This window comes from Monodon monoceros, unplaced genomic scaffold (genome assembly GCF_005190385.1).
Source record: "Monodon monoceros isolate NGI ecotype Baffin Bay Population unplaced genomic scaffold, NGI_Narwhal_1 Super_Scaffold_15, whole genome shotgun sequence".
Classification (NCBI taxonomy): domain Eukaryota; kingdom Metazoa; phylum Chordata; class Mammalia; order Artiodactyla; family Monodontidae; genus Monodon; species Monodon monoceros.
The window spans coordinates 58,985,661-59,002,708 of record NW_021703771.1 but is presented as its reverse complement, the minus strand read 5'-3'; the positions used below and the strand labels follow the sequence as shown (position 1 = coordinate 59,002,708).

The window sequence follows — 17,048 nt, the reverse complement described above, 5'->3', positions numbered from 1 at the left end:
CTTCTCATAAGTGATACACAGGTAAAGGTCATGTTATTTGGATAACTGAGTTCTTGAGGGAAAGGTGGGGAATGGAAAACTACTGTGTTGCTTTCTTCTTCGTAGGCTAGCTGCAGAGTGAAAAAGGAGAAGTGAAAATTACCATTACCTTGGTATGAAGATCAGTATTTGATAGTTTCATGGTTCCACCGTACGGAATTCAGAGGAAACTGAGCATCTCAAGTAGTGTTCCCACCAACTCAGTATCTTCCCCACCTTTGTTCAACTGCTCTCTTTATGTCATTTACAAATTTTTTATAAAATTATTACTATATAAATTTATTTCCATATTCTCTTCTAGTTATCTTTATGCAAGGTATACTTCACTCTGTGACTCAGAGCAGCGGTCCCCAATATTTTTGGCACGAGGGACTGGTTTCATGCAAGAAAATTTTTCCTCAGACGGGGAGGATTGTTCAGGCGGCAATGCAAGCAATGGGGAGCGATGCAGGGCATCAGATGAAGCTTCGCTCGCTAGCCCACTGTTCACCTCCTGCTGTGCAGCCAGGTTCCTAACAGGCTGTGGACCTGATCGGTCCACGGCCCAGGAGTTGGGGACCCCTGACTTAGAGTAGTCTGAGACAGACCTCCCTGCAGATTACATTTGTATGAAACAAATCACATTTATTATCCTGCAGCAAACACAACTTAAAAGGACAGATTCCTCAGCACTCTGATAAAGCATTCTCTAATTTACAAACCTAATAAATCAAGATGCTGGTACAATTGATTGTCTTCTGGTGCAGAGCACATGTGTTTGCTTCCATCGTGCTCCAGTGCTTGAGAGATTAAGAAAAGACCAGGAGCCACTGAGAAGGTTCCTGGAGGAGCTGCCCAAGTGAAGAGAAGACAGGCAGAGAGAGAGGATGGAGTGCTTGAGCAGCTGAAGGCCTGGGGGTCAGGAGGAGAAGGGGAAGGAGTCAGGGTTAGGACTTGGATAGAGTCCTGCTGCTATTCAGAAACAGTCTCCAACACATCCATTTTATCTCAGTCGAAATTTCTGAATCTCTGAGTTTCCTAAGTCACCGGTGGATGAAATGAAGATAGATAGTAGACAAACTAGGGTGAGAAATAACCTTTAAAGTTTCTTTCAACCTAGGGGCAGGACAGGAGTAAAGATGCAGATGTAGAGAATGGACTTGAGGACATGGGGAGGGGGAAGGGTAAGCTGGGACGAAGTGAGAGAGTGGCATGGCCATATATACACTACCAAAGGTTAAATAGATAGCTAGTGGGAAGCAGCCGCATAGCACAGGGAGATGAGCTCAGTACTTTGTGACCACCTAGAGGGGTGGGATAGGGAGGGTGGGAGGGAGACGCAAGAGGGAGGAGATATGGGAACATATGTATATGTATAGCTGATTCACTTTGTTATAAAGCAGAAACTAACATACCATTGTAAAGCAATTATACTCCAATAAAGATGTTAAACTAAATAAATGAATAATAAAGTTGTTTTCCATTTTTGCAAATTTTAGATATCCATAATTTTTTTCTGCCCCTATTCAACTCAATAAACACCGAGTCTCCCAGATGACTTATGTAAATCACATTCATGATGCCCCCAAACATTTATATATAACAGGTCTCCAGTTTGACAGCCAGTAGTGAAGTTGACAGTAAAAGGTTGGTTTTATTTCTCTGCTCCTGATGCAAAAGCCTGTGTGAGGTGATAAGACTCCTTATCCCACCCTCCTCAGCTTCCAGGAATGCAAGTATAGCAGAGCTGACTTCAGCACACTGACCACTGCAAGTTAGCTGTGGGGAAGTAGAGGGCTGGGAGAGGAGACAGGAAAGGTAGTGAATGGCTCTCCTGTCCCACAGTCTACACTCTAACTTTTAGGGAAAGGCCTTTGCAGTCGGTCTCCTAGGGCATTGCTTAATTTCTCTTCCCAGTTTCAATTGTTCATGGGTCAGCAATTGACCTACTCTACACAAAACAGGATTGAGAAATCACCTTCTGAGACGCAGACTGGGCAAGGCTCCATATCCATGGTCCTGTCCTGGAGCAGTGGGACATAGGGAGAGGGACAGAAAACTCAAGTCACTGGTTCCAGGTCATTAAGACCATCGTGACTTCCGCATATCTTGAGAGTCAGAAAGCCTGCATTGTTTTTTATTGATGGGAGGAGCTCTCAAGTTTACCAGTAAAATAAATACAATTTTTCTACTTTCCAGTTGTCTACAGCAAAGTAAGAATTTTCCATTTCTAGGACCAAAGTATGGAAATGGCATCTGATGTAGAACTTCTTTATTTTTCTGCAACTTTTAATTCAGAAGCTCAACTCGTTTCAAACGATTTTAAGGCTAAAACAATACAGCAGTTACAGCTCTCTGACATATTGTTTGTAACCAGAAAAATCAGCAAAGCCAGAAGCTTTCTGCTGTGAGCACTTTTGTTTCTCCTCTTTTGTTTTACTAACCTCTCCACAGCTGGTGCAGTTGAAAACACTCTTTCATCACATACTTAGCAGAAGTTCAAGTGTAGCTGAGAATGCAGCCAAGAATCTGTCTGCTGGGTTCACTGTCAGAATGTCATGTTTCACTTCTAACCTAACTCCTATCTGATACAGCTGACGGAAACAGACAAAGAAAGTCCGCAACAGAAAAAGCTCTCCGTGGACCCTCTCAAACTGATTATTCCCGAGAAATTGAGGACACGTTAAGTCTAGCAAAGTAGTAATATTTTCACATTCATATATGAATTCAGGATTCACAGGGTTTTTTGCTTGTCCAGTCTTTTACTGATGTAGTAAATAAATAGTCTACAAATCACAGAGCTGCTGGATTATAAAGCAATAATGCACTCTTGTCTGATACTACTTAGAATTTACAAAACAAAGTAAAAATTAAAATAAAATAAAAAGTTTACCATATTTCTTCTTTCTGCTTTATTTTAATAAAGTACTTTATATTCCTAATCTTTGTCCCTAAATATCTTTTTGTAATCTAGGGAGTATTCATGATGATTGAATAATTTAGGTAAATACATTTGTTATTGCTGCAAGGTGATTATATTGGCTACTAGACTGTTTTCTATAAAATGAGATAAGTAACTCAAGTTCCTTTTCTTGGAGAAAGGATACATTTTCAGCAGCATTTCCCAAACTGCATAATTCAGGTAAAAAATTGTTTCTGTTATAAGAGAAGTATTTTACATTCTTCTCTAATATCTTTATAGTTTTTTAAATACTTCAATTTTAGTGAATTATTGAAGGGATCATCTCCCAAATCTAGGTACATATACTACTTCTGTTGTGATATTCATAAGTACAATAATAGAAATTAAATACCTCCTAGACTTCCCTGGTGGTGCAGTTGTTAAGACTCTGTGCTTCTAATGCAAGAGGTGTGGGTTCAATCCCTGGTCAGGGAACAAAGATCCCACATGCTATGTGGCGTGCCCAAAAAAAAAGAAAAATAGTGAGAGAAATTAAATATCTCCTAACACTTGAGAAATGGTGATACCAAAGTGAAGAATCGCAACACCCTGACTTATGATGCTCATCTGGTTTATTCATTCAGTCAAGAGACAAATATTTGTTAAAAGCCTACTGTGTGCTGGGCACTGTTCTAGAGGGTCCTGGGAATACTGTCATGAATAAGGGAGATAAATCCCCAGTGTTCTTCTTAATTTAAGTGGGAAGAGTGAGACAGAAGCTAAATATACAAACACAATTTGTAGCAAGGAGTTCCAGGCAGAGAATTAAAACAGGGAGGTGAGAGAGAGAATGGCTGGCAAAGCTCCTTAATGCTGAGCGGTCAAAAGAGTTGCCCTCTACAACGGAGTGCGATTACAGCTCAGTTCTTCCCCAAGATAAGGATAAAGCAGCCACATAAGGATTCGAGAAGAAATAGCTAGTTCAAAGACTTCGAGTCGAGGAATCCAAAAAGATCTGGAAGGCTGAAAAGCTTTGGGGTTTATTATAAGGGTAATGGGAAATCCTTTGGGGCATTCCAAATAACGGAATAACATGATCTGATTATTGTGTTTAAATCATCACTCTAGAAATTAGGAAGATAGTGGAAACCAAGAGGCCCTGGGAGCAGTGATGGCAGCTTAGACTAAGTGACAGCTGGTATTTGGCCATCACACACAGATAAAGGACCTCCAAATTGCCTCATGATGGAGTAATGGAGGAATGAAGATCTGGCATAGCAGAGAACTTACAGACTTCAGTATTCCTGCTAACGGTCCAAACTCCTGCCATATATATTGTTAAATATTTTGAATATAACTGCTTGTGTAGGAATGGAAACACTCATTTTACAAGTATTCGTTGAGCACCTATGAAATAACATAGAATCTCCTAGGCCCTAGGAATGTAGCCCTAAATGAAATCACCAAAACGTTTACACCGTAAAGAAGTTGACAGGTTCCGGTTGTTTTAGAAATAAAGTCATCAGGACTTGCCAATGAATTTGATGTGGGGAAAAGAAAAGGAGAGAAATCCTTCCAGGTTGGTTCCTCAAGCAACTGGTAGATGATGGTGCTGTTTATTTAGATGGGGAAAGTGAGAAGGAGCAGGTTTATGAAGAAAAACCTTTTCTCACGCTTCAGAGCAGACCTAAATTCACAGAGCATATACGGAGAGGCCAATGGGAAATCTTTGAAAAGAACATGGAATCACTTACCCAGCTATGTTCCAATTCTTCATCTGTAAACCTGGAACACTAACATCTACCACACATACATACCTCAGAGGGTTGTGATAATGATCCAACGTGTTAAAAGATATGAAGGTTTTTATTTTCTCCAGAAAACTGTGGATCACTATCACTAAAACATCATTAAGAACTTCACACAGATTTCTAAGAATCACCATTCTTGGTTTTTCCATTCTCTCCCCAGATAGGAATGTAGGAGACAGGAGACTCCAAGGACGGGCATAGAAGAGCTGGAACGCTGGTAGGTAAGACCAGCAATTAAAAGCTCCTAAAAGTTAAGAGATGGTCTGTATATTAATTTTTAGCACTTCAGGAGTGGTTTCTCAATGAATCATTTTCTTATCATGATGAAAAACTCTACCAATTTTGATCTCATTTTATATTGGATAAATAGCAGTCATTGCAATTAAACACTCTTATCTGATGTAGTTATAAAAATCAAGATGAGGAAAAAAAGAAGTAATGTAATTCACATGCTTCACTCATGCTTTGTACATTTTAAATCTGCATCTGTAAGACATGGATCATCTATGCGCTACTTACCTTCCAGAGTTGTGGAAGGAATCAAATGAAATAGTGCATGTGAGTACGCTCTTCAAATGTTTGTTGTTACTAGACCAACAGGACATATAGTATATAGTGGAAAAACTACTTGCAGGCCACAAAGAGTTGGGTATTTGTTTTATATCTTCTTACCTCAACCCATGGAAACCACAGCATCTTGTATTTATTCCAAAGCATTTACTATCCTTCACTGGATTAAGTGAATTATTATCGAAGACAGCAGATGACAAGAATATCATGTGTCTAATTTACTGTGCCTAGAGGTTTAAGTTCAAAGCTTTGGCACAATTCCTAAGGTACTCTGCACCCTCCACACCAAACCCAACAACCCTTAAAAATTTCAGTAGTTCAAATTCTCTGCCAGTATTTCTCAGCTGCTTCTTTTTCCCTCTCTTAGGAAATGAATAACATAACTTTCTGAAGCTTAATGAAAACTAGATAACTAGATAATATGGTATCGTAGTGCTTGAAAACACAAAAAATTAGAGTCAGGCTACTGGGGGTTGGAAACCTAGTTATGTGACTGACTTTGGACGAATTATTTAAGCATTTTTGTGCCCATGCAAGATGGCCATAGTATGAATTCAATGAATGTTAGATATTATTATGTCCTCAGAATATGACATGGCATCTACAATAGCAAAAGAGAAAAAAAAAAAGAAATTGGGGTAGAAATATCCATGTAACCATATCTTAATACTAGTGTGTAGAAAAATACTATAAAGGATCTTTGTCACTAAATCAATCAAGACCTAGAGCTTGATTAGAAAGCTGATGTATAAAACTCATTGATGAAACAAACATTGTGAGATGTACACCGTGTACCAGGGACTGTGATCACGCAGGGAGTATAAATGCAAATATATGCACACCCTTCCTCAAGTAATTCACACTGTGGTGAGAAGATCCGATTAAAAGTGAGTGAGGACATCATTTGTTGATGCCCACCTAGTTCCCTAGTTCCAAACTTCTGTATATAACAACACAATGTGAAAGGTGCTAGAACAGAGAGAAGCACAGAGTATACTGTTGTGGAATTGTGAGCAGGTTGTATAGCTGGGGGGAGTCTTTGTACAGGGCCCTGAAAAAAGGAGGGGCTTGAAACTGACTTGTGATAGCAGACAAAATGGATCAGAAAGCACTTCTAAGAAGATATGATGCTAGATCTGAGTCAAAGGATAAGAAGCAGTTAACTAGGTAGACAGAATTGGGGAGGAAGGGATAGGTATTTTCAGGCGCATAAAGGAGATACATGGAAGCATGAGATAGCACGACCTAATCTGGGAATTTGTGTAATTAAATATGGCCAAAATGAAGAGTGTTTCTGGTGGCATTGAAGGAGTTGAGAATGGAGAGTTTGTCAAGGGTCAAACCTTACAGGGTGTGGTATATGAGGCTTGGAAGTGCGATCTTGGTGCTGAAGGTAATGGCGTGGCTTTGAAGGGTTTGAACAAAGCAACATCAAAATCAGATGTGTTGGGGCTTCCCTCGTGGCGCAGTGGTTATAATCCACCTGCCAATGCAGGGGACACGGGTTCGAGCCCTGGTCCGGGAAGATCCCACATGCCGCGGAGCAACTAAGCCCGTGCGCCACAACTACTGAGCCTGTGCTCTAGAGACCGCGAGCCACAGCTACTAAAGCCCGCGCGCCTAGAGCTCGTGCTCCGCAACAAGAGAAGCCACCGCAGTGAGAAGCCCGCGCACCGCAATGAGGAGAAGCCCCCGCTCGCCGCAACTAGAGAAAGCCCGCGTGCAGCAACCAAGACCCAACGCAGCCAAAAATAAATTTTAAAAAAAATCAGATGTGTTTTCAAAATATCTGACTGAAAACATCCCCATCTCACTCCCAACATTCCTATTCCTTTGTCCTCCATGGCGCTTATCACCGCCTGACGTATTATTTGATTTGTGGGTTGTCAGTCTCCCCCTGCCATAATGTAAGTTCCGTAAGGACAGACAGATAGGTTCCTGTCTTGCCTTAAACATTCATTAAATAAATAGCAGATGGAGCAAACTTCATACAACTTCTCACTTTCAGACTCATGCATTTATTTGGTTGCCTTTTCTTCAAGAACCTCTTTTGGTGGAGCAGCCAACATCCTATAAAAATGAGTATTAAAAAATTTAATAAAGATTCTCCTTGTGCTTCCTTTCATTTGGCACGAAGGAAAGCCACTTAAACACTAGTGATCCATTCTGACTTCTTTTTCAATTAAAGAGGCTTAGCATCTAGAATTATGCAAAATAGATGTCCAAGTCCAAGTGCTTTTATAAACAGGTAGAAATAGCACAATAAAATAGCTTTATTTGACATTTTATTTACCACCCAAAAATAATACTTATGTAAGCTTATCTTTTCTATGAATATTTTTTTACTTTAATGAGTTCAGGAAGAAATGTAACACAATGAGTACTCAATTAGTACATCTTACAATAAGAGTGTTTTAATGGTCTATAACTTTAATTCCTCAAACTTATATTAAACTCTTTAAAACAGATGAATATTTTCCTATTCAAATAATTAGTTAATTATACTTAGTAAAGTGTTAACCTGGGCAATTCAGGGGGCCCAACCAAGACCCACCAAGTTTTCCAGAATTAGGCACACTCTCACTTGTTTCATCAATGTTTTCTTACCAGTTGGGAAACAATTAGTTGGGTTTCACTGTGCATCATGGGTCCGAGCTGCATTGGGACCTTTATTTACTTCCTGCCTTTGATCACCACTCTTATCTCCTGACTCATTTTGAGTTGGAAAGTTCCATGCTTGACTCTGTCAACCCACATCCTGCTGTCTAAAAACACAGGATGTAGTTTTATCTTGCCGTCTCAGAGCATTTTATTCTGCTCATGTCTCTCACTCTTTGATGGCTTCCAAGACCCTCTCTTTGGTTGTGTCCTTTGAAAGAATACATCTGGGCCCTCCCTGACCAGCCACATTGACTGATCCTGGTGTCCATTGTACCTGTACCTACTAGGTTTCATTTTCCCAAGTCGAAATTTGGTAAACCACAGTGAGCTGCTCTCCATCATCGATTCAGAGCAATCCCCTATTAGTTATTGCTGTCATTGGCTTAATATTTAGGGAGGTACATGGGCTTCTATTCCTTGGGAAATATCTTGGCTGGAGTGTGATCTTCAGAGTTTAAAATTCAATCCATTGTTTACTGTGACTCAGAAGCAATTACTATTCCCACCCAAAAGAAAACTCTTCTGAAATAACTATCCTTTAAAAAAAACAAAACAAATTTAGGAAAAGTTGTTATTTTTAAAAGCGAAACATTTAAACATTATTACTGAAGGACTTTAAAACATATTATATGTCTTAAATGTTGAATGAGATAATTAAGTGCTTAAATTCCATCCTGCAAACTAAAAATGATGAAAGAAATAAAAAGAAAAAGAAGAGAAAATAGGAAAAGGAAAAGATTAGGGTTAAAAGTGGAATTCCAAAAAATAAATGAAGAGTGCTTTGTATCTTAAACGATATTAAATGGCTGTGCTGATGTCACCTTTTGAAATGTCAGGAATTGTGAAAAGTCTGAGATGTTTACTTGTAAGTTAACGGGTTAGCGGGTCACAGTTTCATATATGCTGTCAGAAGACATGAGACTCCTGGGTCAAAGACAAAAGACTTCATTACTCAGAGCACAGCAGGTAGCATGAATCTCATGTTCATGTTAGTTCACCTTTTGCCCTAAGTCCCATGGGAGTGATGTAGATGGGTCTAGGTGGGTGCTGCATGCATAGTGAGCGTGTATCACAACTGAGGAATTCTAAGCTTAGGAAAACCCCAGTCTTATAAGGAGTTGCTAAAAAATCTACCCAACCTTTTCTAGAGGGAGCTCTTATCTTTATTATCCTAGTTAGAAAACAAATCTGCCCTCTATTCCAAAAGGATCTCTCTTTGTTCATGGCAAATTGCCTTGAAAAGATAGTATAGAACAAAAGCTGTCACAAGACTTGTAGAAATGCCATGGAGAGTTGACCTGAACAATATCCATCCCTTGATGTAGTCTTTAAAAATATAAACATATTTAAGGACTATCACTCAACTCTATAAAACATATTGCAGAGTTCAGCAACAAACACAACCACTATTAATTCAACAAATATTTTGACCTCAAAACCAGCAAGTAGTCATTATCAGCAATAAAATGTTTGACATGTTAAGCACTGTTTTGCATGTGCCGCAATGTAGATTTGTTCCATGAGGCAAGATGTTCAAGTAGTTTATATGATCCTACATCAAGGTAAAGCATTCCTATGGATGGATATAAAGTAAATAAATAATAATGACAATAGTGAAGATTTTACAATTATATAAATTTCTAGGAGTCAGTGTTTTTTTTATCTTTATACAGGAAATTGAAGGGAAAAACTATTACATTAAAAATGTAAAACAGGGCTTCCCTGGTGGCGCAGTGGTTGAGAGCCCGCCTGCCGATGCAGGGGACGCGGGTTCGTGCCCCGGTCCGGGAAGGTCCCACGTGCCGCGGAGCAGCTGGGCCCGTGAGCTATGGCTGCTGAGCCTGCGCGTCCGGAGCCTGTGCTCCGCAACAGGAGAGGCCACAACAGTGAGAGGCCCGCGTACCGCAAAAAAAAAAAAAAAAAAAAAGTAAAACAGAATATGTAATGACTGTCTTATACCTTTCCTTTTTCCATATAATTCAAATATCATTTGCTTGCTCCTCAGTCTTATCTAACTATTCTTATTTCACAGAGAAAGTAGAACCAATGAAAAGAAAATTATCTCATTTACAGCCACCAAATTTACCAACCTACTTACCCATGCCCATCCTCTTTGTCTTCCCTCCTGTTAAACTGAATTAACTCCTTTTTTTCTTCTAAGACTATTTTTCACCCCGGATTTTTCCTCTTCCAGCTTCTTCAGAGATTTTTTTTCTTGCAATTTTCCCCTTTCTCTATCCTATACCATGAATACACTTACTGTTATTGGCTTATTCTCATCAGCATGTGAAACATTCTTCAAAAACCCTTAAGAAAAACCTCCCCGGACTTCATGTCCTCCTTCAGTTGTCTCCCTATTCCCCCACTTCCTCAAGAGAGGTCTCTAAGTAGTCTTTGTCTCCACTTACTCACTTTCCTGTCTCCTCAGCCAATGATCCTTTCCTCCCCACCACTCCACTGAGACAGCTATTGTCCAGGTCAACATTTGTAGGTACCATATAGATACAATTTCAATTCATGATGCTAGATTAATATTAAGTAGATAAAATTCTACTTAAAAACACATTTGTGAAATGCAAACAATATCTGTCTTCCCTACCTCACAGGGTTGTTGTGAATCAAATGACATAACGCAAGTGAATATTTCTGTAAGCCACAATGCATCACACACGTAAGTATGATTTTCTAGGCTATGAATCAAAGGCATGGTTTTTGGTAGTTTTTATCTAGCCTTAGTGAAACTCAAAGAACTAGAATATAGTAGATTGCCCACAGTCATTTGTTGAACAAATAAATGCACGAACAAATGAATAACTGAAAATGCTTGGTTTGGTGGAGACTCTGGCTGGAAATGAGTGGAAGCACCCAGCTAGAGTGGTACTAAAGCACAGAACAGGGTCTAGAAAATATAAGCAGAAAAGTCATTCCTGGAAAAAAATATATATATGTTCATATATATATATATATATATATATATATATATATGGATCACTTTACTGTATACCAGAAACGAACACAACATTATAAATCAAGTATACTTCAATAAAAAGAAAATCATTCCTCCCATAATGACATGCAGAATCCCATCTCCCACCAAAATTATCTAAGAGCTTGAAAAACTATTAAGGCTTCATTTTGTTCAAGAAGTTATCTGACCTTTCAAAGGATCCTTCTTGTCTAAGTTTGTGTTTAACTGAGGAGCTATCTCGTACAGCCACACACAAATAAAGAAAACAAATATATACATATAAAACATGCCTTTTCTGCTTAGCCAAGACTCAAACATCAAGACTAATCAACACCATCAATTAAAATGTAAAATGTGACAAATGATAAAAATATATATTTTTTATTATCTGGAGAACCATTGCTTTAGGATACAGTTGAAATAAGCTAATGAAGACATTGAGACCCTGAGCTAGGTAAACAAGAGCCAACTTTGCAAAGTAACACTTAAATTATGATGGTATCCTCTCTAGAAAATGTTTAAATTTTGGCGACCCAGGTTACGATGTTCTCCCAGATTTTGAAAGCTTTTCCACACAGTCTAATGACGAACTTTGAGGCATGATTCATCAGTATTAAATCAAAAATAAATGTGCTGTTTTCAGATATTTCCTTCAGGGTTGGTCGAAATCATTCTACCATGTAACAGTTTATGGGGGAAAGCAAGAAAGCTTGACTTACATACAGCGCTGCCACCAGAGTAAACAGTGCCTCAAACCAAGGAAATTTAAAGCACATGCCTTACTGTCAGGTTTAACTTGCTTTACAAACCTGAACAGCCATCCCTGTTATAAAAATCCATTTCTGATTTGGTAACTAGCATTTAATCATAAAGACGAAATAAATATATTTGTGCATGTAAACATATGGTAATTATAATTTTTGTCAAAGAACTCAACTTTCCAATGTCCCATATGGGAAATCATTGAGGAAGTGATGATCATGACAGAGAACCATCAGAGAGAAATGTTAACAAAGCAGTATCAGTAAAGAACTAAGACACATGCTACTTTCTAGACTAGAGATACACATATATGGACCTGAAATATAAGGTGATATTGTTTTGTCAACATATTTGCTCTTTCTACATATCTTATATACTGCCCTCCTAACTTATACTGTACAAATCTTTGGCTGAATACAGACTTGGAGCATCAAGGAGACTTGGTTTCGAATCTTAAATCTGCCATTTGCTAAAAGGCATGTTCTCTCGCAGGAACGTTTTGAAGATGGCGTCTGGCATTCTTGGAACTCCTGCCACCCAATCTCTTGGTTCTGACTTTATCCTATCAGGGTGCTATCAAGTTGAATGGCTGTTGGTGGTATAATTGTTTGTCTTTGGCCATTAGGCTGCAAGCCGTGTAAGGGCAGGAAGCCTGTCTATCTTGCACAACACCATGTCCTCAACATCTGTATAATCCCTGGCTCTTTCTAGCCACTTACTTGTTGAATGAATTAATGGATGAATGAGTGACATATAGCATTGCTTCTCAGCCTTTTCATTCCTTTCAAGCTCACTTAAATTCATCTTTACCTGAATTTTTTTCTATACTGACATTTCCACTGTATTTTATTGTTCCAAATTACTTGGAGCTTGTTATTGGATTATTGATTTTGACCCTTGGTCCTATCCATGTTAGTCATCCTACTTGAGTAGGAAAATCATGTTTTATAAACTTATTTCCTATTGATCTTGAAAATAAGGGGCAGAGCATTTAAAATGACATGCAAAAAAAAAAAAATCATTTCACTAGCAAGTCAGGAAAAGAAACTGAAAAAAAGATAGTATTTTACTCCCAGACATTTTCAAAGTTCTTCTTCTTGAATTTTATGTCAATCTTCAGTGTTGCTGAGGACGTGAAGAAATAACACCTTGATCCACCCAGGACGGAGTCCATGAGTGTGATAATTATGGTAAGGAACTCTGATCTCTACTAAAAGCCTTCCCAATGTTCACCCTCTTTACCCAGCAATGTCACTTCCTTGACTTATCCTAAGAAAATAATCAGAGATGCACCAAAGACCTCTGTGTAGGGATGTTATATGTAAGAGTGTTAATTGAAAATAAAGTAAAAGTATAATAACGTAGGGGGGGTTGACTTAGTACAATGGAATGCCAGGCATTTATCAAAATTCATGTTACAGAGGGATAATTATACCTGAAAATTATCAAAAAGAAAAAAAAATCACAAAGAAACATGTAAAGTGAAAATTACCCCAATTATAAATATATATTTGTATAGAAATGTACATATTTTAAATAATATATTTATATTTTATTCATTATTCACACATATGTATATAAGAAGACTAGAATAAAATATACTATAAGTTAGATTTTATGAGGTTATGCTGCAGTAACAAATAATCCTAAAATTTAGTGGTGTAACAATAAAGGTGGGACTTCCCTCGTGGTCCAGTGGTTAAGACTTAGCCTTCCAATGCAGGGGGTGCAGGTTCGATGACTGGTCAGGGAGCTAATATACCACATGCCTCACAGTCAAAAAACCAAAACATAAAACAGAAGCAATATTGTAACAAATTCAATAAAGACTAAAAGAAAGGTCCACATTAAAAAAAAAAATTTTTTTTTTTACAACAGTAAAGGTTAAATTTCATGCCAGCAGAGTCAGTATAGCTCTCCTTCATGTGTCTTCTTTGTCCTACTATTTATTCTTAAAGAACATCCCTTCTTTAGTACTTTGTTTTTCTTGTGGCAGAGAGAAAAGGGCCAAGGAGAAACCATGTGATGATTTTAAAGACTGTACCTAGAAGTAGCTCATATTTCATCGGCCAAAGCAAGCCCTAGGGACAAGACTGGCTTCACTGAGGCCAGAGGAATAATCTCTCTCAGAGAAGACCCTGCACATCACATGGGAAAGCAGTGAACGTTAGAAAAAATATATAATTTACCACAATAACCATTGTCTCCTGGTGGTGATAATAGGGCTAATTTTTGTTTTCTTCTTCATACTCCTATGTATGTTTTTTTTTTTTTTCAAAAACGGACTCGTGTTACTTTTAAAAGCAGAAAATAAGTCACACACAGAAAGAAATCTGTTGTATCACACCACGTGGTTCACCTCCCACTTCACTTCCTCCTGATTGAGTTATATACCGTCATCTGTGGTCAAGTGAGTTCTGATGTATTATTGGCTATGGGTGTTGATCTGGTTAGTCTGCCATTCTTTCTCAATGAGTCATATGTAGACTTCCTTTCAACACATTATGGCCCTATAAAATATATCTATAAACAATATCAATTACATTACTGAAGAGTGACTATTGGTATGGTATGTAACCCAGTGGTTCTCAGCCAGAAACAATTCTGCCCCCCAGACGATATTTGGCAATGTCAGAAGACATTTTTGGTTGCCACAACTTGGTGGGGTCAGGGGGAGGGTGGTCTTCTGGCATCTAGTGGGTAGTGGCAAGGGATGTTGCTAAGGGAAGTCCCCTTCACCCCCCTAAAAAATTATCTGGCTCAAAATGTTAATAAGTACCAAGATTGAGAAACCTTGTGATCCCATGATTCATACTTAAAGGGAGGACTGGGAACCCTGCAAGTGCTTTGAGATGTAAGTCTTACAGCTCAGCCTTCAGACATGGATGGTGGTTTCTTATGGGTTGACAATCACATAAATGTAATCTATGATTGATGATAGTGCTGTGAATCAGGTTTATTGACCAATCAACATACACATTCATGTATCTTACCATCAGAACTTATGGTCTAAATTAATATTTACAATAATTTAGAAATAATGTCTGGGTGATGACTGTGAGCCTGAGTCTTGGGAGAAATTGTTCTGGTATTTTGCACAGGAAATTGTTGCTGACTTGAGGAGGACTATTTGGAAAAAAAGCAAGGAATGTTCTGACGGTTTGTCAGTCATGAGTAACTTCAACTCCTACAGTTATTACCATCATTTGTGTACATGTCTGTCACTTTACCTTCATCTGTTATGTATTTGGGAGATGAAGGAGAACAAGAGTGACATCACCACAAAATTCAGACATATCTTGTAATATTTGTCTTAACACATTCTGTTGTCAAGGGTTATTAATTGACTACAATCTTTTTTTTGGGGGGGTGGGATTTAAAAAACTGTTTATTGCTCTGTGACTTCGTCTGGAAGCTGTTAACAAGACCCATGACAGCCAAGGGCCAGGTGTGCATCTAGATCAGCTAGATTCACGTGTCCACCTCCTGATCCATATAAACCTGGCACTCAGGGGCCCTGTGCAGTCAAAGGCAGGCTTCCTGGCAAATTGGTTAAATCCCAACAAGGAGAAATGATGCTGCAGATCATTTCCACCTCCCCAAATCCCATGTCCTAGATAATAAAGGAAAACGCCACAAGTACTGCTCCAAAATAAAACCGGCCCCGGTCCCTTATGTCTGACAGAGGAGCCAGGAGCACCGAGGCTCTGCAGAAGCCAGGAACCCAGCACCAGAAGGCACCCGTCCCTCCCTCACTGTTCAGTGACCTCCCCAAAGGAGTCCCCAGCCCCAAGGGTGCACTCCGGCCACACTGCAGGAAGACCAAGGCAGGGAGCCCAGGGTTTCCAATCGGAGCTGTAGTTAGTCCTGCTGGGTATGGCGGAGCCCCAGCAACTGTGGCCCTCACAGACTCTTCTGGAAGACCTGGTGCAGGCTCTGGGCCAGGACGTCAGTCTCCTCATAGCCCTCACAGCTTTGCTGCCAGCTCTCTGGCACCTCTTCCATGCCATAGTAGGCGCCAGCAATGGCCCCAGCCATGGTGGCAATGGTGTCTGTGTCCCCACCAAGTGAGATGGAATAGATGAGAGTCCTTTGGAGGCAGAGGGGATCTCGGGGTCAGGCTCCATGCAGCACAGGAAGCAATAGATGGTGGTGGGCACAGATTCAAAGGCAGCAATGCCATTCCCTAGCTTGGACACCACCTCCTCTCTGGTCACTGCGTTCTGCTCTAGAAGCTCCCCAATCTTCTTCAGTCGGCTGGAGTACGACGCTCCTCCATGCCCAACTCCCTGGCACCTGACACTTCTTGGGTGTCACTGTCCAGCTCCTCCATACGGGCCAGGAGTTGTTCAAGGAAGTGCTCACTGGACGACTCACCCTGCAAAGCCAGGTGCACAGCCAGGGCCTGCAGGATGGCACCCTTGTAACCCAGGGAGGAGGCGTGTGTCAGCTGGGCCGAGAGCCGGGCAAACTTCTGCACATCCTGGACGTTGTTATAGGCCGGGGAGATGCCGGCCCCCCGCATGGCGCCCCCGTTGCAGTTGGAGCCTTTGCCATTAAACTGGGCCGGGACGGCTCAAAGCCATCACGGCACTTGGGGCTCAGGAGCTTCCTGAAGACGGTGATCACTCCAGCACCATAACCCCGTCAGGGTCTTTCTCGTACTCCTGAGCAAACCTGTGAGCCGTGTCCACCTCGTCGAAGGCCCCCTTGGCCAGCAGAGACTGCACCAGCGCCCCGGCCACGGCCGGCCGTGTCGTCGGTGTAGCAGAGTGCTTCTGGCCGTGCGCTCCCCGACGAGCCGGGGTCCGGCTCCAGGTCCTGGACCTGACGCGGGACTGAAGTCAGGTCGGCGGTGTCGCGCGCCTTGTCGACGACGCCCACGCCCACGCAGTCCCCGAGCAGCGCTCCCGCCAGGCAGCCTGGGAAGCGGCAGAGGGAGCGGGCCGCCGCCGTCATCACCGCCGCCGCCGCCATCCGCGAGGACCGGCCCCCGTTTGACTACAGTCTTGATTCTAAATTTAAAACAAATGTTACACGAAGGTCTCAATTTAAGAGATGATTTTAATAAAAGGTTTCACGTATAAAATTATTTTTAAATAATTAAGATACGACCTGTGCTATCTTTACTTCATCTTGCCACATCTGTCCCTATTCCTTATCCTAGAAATTTCATCCCACCAAAACTCAGAGCCTTCTTTTCGCCATCTGCCTTATGCTACACTTCCAAATCCTCACAAAACAGTCACTGCTTCCTCCCTAGTATGTGTATCAGCACTGCCGTCCCTGCAACACCTCCCATCACATCACAGTGTTTAAGCTTGCCTTTTAACTAAATGATGGGCTTCTAAAAAAA

General features: G+C 40.5%; 1 pseudogene; it reads right to left on the bottom strand.

The window, feature by feature from the left end:
* Positions 1 to 13,360: 13,360 nt before the first annotated feature.
* The window catches only part of LOC114895867, a 106,103-nt pseudogene continuing 102,415 nt past the window's right edge, over positions 13,361 to 17,048 (bottom strand).